This window comes from Gordionus sp. m RMFG-2023, chromosome 4, assembly GCF_954871325.1.
Source record: "Gordionus sp. m RMFG-2023 chromosome 4, tfGorSpeb1-WG-v2, whole genome shotgun sequence".
NCBI lineage: Eukaryota > Metazoa > Nematomorpha > Gordioida > Chordodea > Parachordodidae > Gordionus > Gordionus sp. m RMFG-2023.
Genome location: NC_088778.1, coordinates 4,738,412 through 4,744,245, shown reverse-complemented (window position 1 = coordinate 4,744,245; position 5,834 = coordinate 4,738,412). Strand labels below are relative to the sequence as shown.

Here is a 5,834-nt window from a genome sequence, read left to right as displayed (position 1 = left end):
ATCTCTGCCGCTCTTTTAGCTATAAAAATTATCTTTCCTTAGTAATCTTTTAATGTCTTTCCACAAATCATTGTTAGAGCTGTTCATCGTTCTTAGTTGATATATTTTCCTAAGAATTTGAAAATAAAAATATTGACAAAGAAGCTTCTAAATATAAGATATTATTCCTCCTTCCTACCCTATGACCCCCCCCCCTTCCCTGATAATGAATTTTATGTGATATATCAAATTTTATCACCGATCTTTGAATTAAAAAAAATTGATAATAAATTTAAATAAAAGTCAATTAATTTCATTTCAAGCTTCTTTTTTTAATTTATAATTAAACCCCCTTTTTAATATGAAATTTATATGTTTTATCACATATTCAATCAATAAGAATAATTTTTTAATATAAACGCCCCTTTTTTAAGAAAATGTTTTTCGATGTTTTGATTTCTTGTCCCTCGAGGAAACGCATAATAAGAATCAATACATTATTTATCAGAAACCTGCAGAGGTATCATATGTACGGCTTAAAAAAATGTCGGCCTGGTCCGGGTTTTATATTTTCAAGCTCGGCCCGGATTTTTCTGATAAAATATTTTTCGGTCCAGATTTCTAAAAAAAAGATTTTCGGCTTGGGTGTATAAATTTTTTTTGTTTTGGGTTTTAAAAAAAATATTAAAATATACCAATTCGGCATTTTACGGATCTTTATGTGATATATTATTCTATGATATCCAATTTTTAAATATATATATTTATTTTTTATATATAATGGCGATTTACAATATTCGTCCAGGCCTGGAAAAAAAGTTCCTGTTATTTATAAAGAGAATCTAATTTCACTTGTGACTAAATTTATGGTAAATGTATAGCATTTATTTGAATATTCATAAGAATAATTTAACATACTTTTGTTGGGTCTTAACATTCAAAATATTCATATTTATCATGCCATTTTTGATCATATTAGTAGACCCCAGGAGCTTAGCCAGGAATTTGCTTGAGAGTGGTGTGAGGGGGTGGGGGGGGGGGGGTAATTTTTATAAAAATAATTCAAAAATTTCTCCTTAAATAAATATTGAACATCTAAAATTTTGTAAATTTATTTATTAGGATTAATGACTAGAAAAATAACAATTACTAATATATTAATAATCTGTAAATAAATATCAAATATACTTTCTAAATAAAATAAATATAATTTTATCCACCGAAATTCTTTTATAATGACTAGATGTATATAAATAGCATATAATCACGAGGCTTGGATATTCGGCTAAAAATTTGGTTTCACCGTTTTTGAAATCGGTTGAAACAGCCACTATAATATAAATACCTCCTGAAAAAAATTTATACAAAATAATATATTTTTGAACCTTCAACATGTATATAAATCCATTTCATTTAATTCTGCTATTAAATTTTTGAATATACTGGTAAATGAACACAATTCGTTATGTAATTTAACGCTCAATTTATTTGCGAATTGTGCCAGTTTTTCCAAGGCATTTTCAGAAACCTTTACTATTTATTTCATCAAAATGCCTCATTTAAATTTTTTAATAGGTTCACTCGCACTTTTTAAAATCAATTGTCATCTACATATTTACTGAAATTTTAATTTAACATGTTTACAATATCTATTTTTACCCATTTGCTTTAAAAAAATTCAAAAATAATTTACAATTCTCATTTTTTTATGATGCACCTTCACTGAAATTTTAATTTAACAATAGTAAATTTAATTCTAAAAATTTCTAAAACTCTATAAATTTGATATAAGAAACCAAGGGTGATTGATGGATATATATTATCTATTACGTTTTCCTGTTTTTGACACGCATAACGTTATAATCAAAACTTTATAAAAGATGAGATTCATAAGTTACCATACTTGAAAATAATTTATTTTCTATATATATATAACGTTAATATAATTGCTTCTAGTAATTTGGAATTGTTTATTTAAATAATAAAAAATAATTTTTATTCAAAATAATATATAATAATAAACAAATACATATATTAGTAATAAGGAGGAAAAAAACAAAAAGAGAGGGGGGGCGGTCACAAAAAGTATTCAGAGGCTGCCTATGAAGCTAATATATATAATTTGCCTTGTGTATCGCTATGGCGAGTCTTTGTCTTAAGAAGAAGCCTTCGCGAGGTTCTCCCGTTAGTTGTCGAATGTGAGAGCCAAGTTCCTTGAAAAAAGATAAGGCACATTTCCCAAAAGTTGTAAGGGTTGTGGAAATGATGGGAATGAAAATGTATTCTTGAGAAATTTCAGAATATTTAGCTATTATAAGTGACTCCTTTTTCTCAAGAATATTAAATGTTAGGTTGGATGGTGCAAGTGGATCAATACAGGAGTAATCCCAGATCAAGAATTGAACGCGCTTCCAATGAATTTGCATGTAAATAATTTTTTTTCTTATAAATTTAAATATAAATCGATATATATTTAAAAAAATATTAGTACTCTACTATATATTATTAGATAATATATGTGCCTATTATATTGTACAGTGTTTTATTAGACTTATTTTATAAATATAAGTATTTATTCTGTCACACTTATTAGGTTGTTAAAATAATTTTTTTCATTAATGTTTATGTACTTATATAGATTTGAGAGACTCAATTATTTGTGTATCGGCGAATCGGTTACTTATCATTTGGGATATTTTGTTTTTAAAATTTATATCATTATCATTTTGATAAGTTCTAAATGAACTTTCACAAATTCGGCATAATATAGATATACTAGATGAAGGAATATCCCGGAATAAGGAAGTCTACACTATAAATCTGTAAAAAAATGAAGGGTATATAATGATTTTTTTTATATATATTTTTAAACCACGTTATATTTGACAGCAATATGTCCATCCCCATAATAGGAAAGTGGGCGTGTTGCAGTTTGCGAACATATTAAAAAAAGAAGAAAATTATTGACTAACACAATCTTGGATTTTTATTTAATATCGAATTTTGAATCCATTATAAAATAAAAAATATTAAATTATGTCCTCGGGTTTCAAAAAAGATTTAATAAATAAAAATAAAAAACAAATATTTTTATTAAATTAATAATAAATATATAGATGGCGTTATATATTTTATAGTAGATTATTTATTTATAAATATTTATAAAAGTCTTTAACTTTTGATAAAAGAAACAAATTTTGATAGATATATACTATTTATTATGTTTTCATTTTTGACACCCGTAACGTTATGATTAAGTCTTTATTAACAAAGGAAATGCCCATTAGCCACCATACTCGTAAAACAATTTTAATTTTATATATAAAAGGAATATTTGTTTTGTAAACTTAAGATCATACTTCAACAGGATCATTTCTGTAGTGTGATACGTGCGAAATATCGCCTAAATGTAAAGTCGACACGCGGTCACGATGATGACTATCATGGCGTTTCTTCCTTAGCGCGAAATTTGCGTAAGCGCCATTTTTCCTCTACCTCTTGCTGCCTTGCTGTGCGGAAGGATATGGAAAATGGGTGTTTACATTGAAGAGCGTTCCTCCTTTTGGAGTGGTTCTGGAATATTCCCTCCTAACCTTGTAATGGGAATATTCCTACATGTGACCGCACCATGTAATATGGGGAGGAGGGAAGATTCGCGTTCTGAGTGGCTCTTTTTTAATATGAAAAAAAATTTAGATATAAAACTACCTCTTTCTTTCTTTCTTTCTTTAAACGCGACGTATATTTTTTTTACATATAATCTATTATTTCCTTTCTTTCTAAAAAACAAATTTTTTTTTTCTGTTCGCTCACAAAACTTCCTACGGACACCGGGGATAGTGTTATCCTGGGGAGGGTAATTTCTTCTAAAAAATAATATAAATTTTTTAAATCTAAAATGTCAATGGTTTTTAAAATGTTTAAACAAATATTAAAACATATTTATAGATTCAATTTTTTTGAGCATCTGCACAAATATGGGGGTTTAGACAATCTGATACAACCATTATACCTAAAAAAGAAACTTCTACTTATTTCCACTGGATCCCCTGTTATTTAATTTGTTATGTTTTATCTGATAACAAATAAAAGAAGGGGATTTTATACAATTAGCGGCCGTACAATATAAGGTAATTTGGAAAATATTCAAAATAATCATTATTAAAAATAAAAACTTCCCCCCCCCCCATCCCCCCTATATTTTAAAATTTGATAAAAGATTGTGCAACCAGTATTCAGTAATAGCATAATTTTTGCCTGGAACTTATTATAATATAAAACAAAATATTTGCCAAAAACTTTGTTGATTTTTTATTTGTTCTATAGCGTTAATGACGTATAATTTGTATTTTATTTGATATTTTAAAAATTTTTTATTTTATTTTCGTTATAATTTTTTTCAATATTTTTTTATATAAATTTTAACTTCCGGGGGGGGGGGGGTTACCTATTCTTTTTTATTCTAATTTTTTTAGGTTACTGCCACTCTCGGGGGGTATATTATTTTTATTTTTTTTGTTATTTTTTTATGTTTATTTTTTTATGTTATTATTTTATGATATTTTTTTACGATATTTTTTTTTATCAATTTTTTATTTTTATGATATTTTTTTTTATCAATTTTTTATTTTTAAGTTATATTTTTGAAAATTTTGCATACAAATTTAATTTTTTTTGTGGTAAAATATAGGAATTATTAATTCCGCATATTTAAGTTATATTTAAGAGAATTTTGCATACAAATTTAATTTTTTTGTGGTAAAATATAGGAATTATTAATTCACGTATATTTAAGTTATATTTAGGAGAATTTTGCATTAAAATTTAATTTTTTTTGTGGTAAAATATAGGAATTTATTAATTCCGCATATTTAATAATTTATATTTAGGAGAATTTTGCATACCAATTTAATTTTTTTTGTGGTAAAATATTTAAATTATTTTTATAGGAGAATTTTGCCTATAAATTATATTTTTTATTTAGGTCTACAAATTTTTATTGACCCCACCTTTGAAGTTTAAGTGATTTTTAGGAAAATTTTGCCTACAAATTTAATTTTTTATTTAAGATATTTAAAAAAGTTTTTTCTATAAATTTTTATTTAAGATATTTTGAAAAATTTTTTCTACAAAATGTTGTATTCGGGGTAAAAAAAATATAGAAATTCTTAATTTCGCATCGTTTATATATAAGGGAGAGAGGGCGTAGGTAATGGGTCAATCATTATCGAAATTTTGTTGATCCTAATGACAGATCCATCCACACCCAAAAAGTCGAAAGGCTGGGCGGGATCTAAAAACAAACTATAAAAGACATGGGGATCGCGATAATATTCATGAACTTCTTGAATATAGATATTTTAGAAAATATAAATTGTTAAATCGTTCTGACATTTTCATTCATTTTATAAATGATTGTATTAACTTTAATAATATATTTATTCAATGAATAAAATTGAGTATTTAATTTAATACTATATATCGTGTATAAATTTGAATACTATATTTAATTGATTCATTTAATACTATATTTCGATTTAACCCTTCATTAGAAAGGTTAAAATCACTTAAACTTCATAGGTGGGGTCAATTAAAATTTGTAGACCTAAATAAAAAATATAATTTGTAGGCAAAATTCTCCTATAAAAATATTTTAAATATTTTACCACAAAAAAAAAATTCTCCTAAATATAACTTAAATATGCGGAATTAATAATTCCTATATTTTACCACAATAAAAATTAAATTTGTATGCAAAATTCTCCTAAATATAACTTAAATATACGTGAATTAATAATTCCTATATTTTACCACAAAAAAATTAAATTTGTATGCAAAATTCTCAAAAATATAAC

General features: G+C 25.3%; 1 non-coding gene across 1 annotated transcript; it reads left to right on the top strand.

The window, feature by feature from the left end:
* The first annotated feature begins 3,328 nt into the window (after positions 1 to 3,328).
* LOC135929221 (small nucleolar RNA U3) lies at positions 3,329 to 3,518 on the top strand. Its single transcript, XR_010572528.1, has one exon. It is a non-coding gene; the product is annotated as a small nucleolar RNA U3 (small nucleolar RNA).
* The last annotated feature ends 2,316 nt before the right edge of the window (positions 3,519 to 5,834 follow it).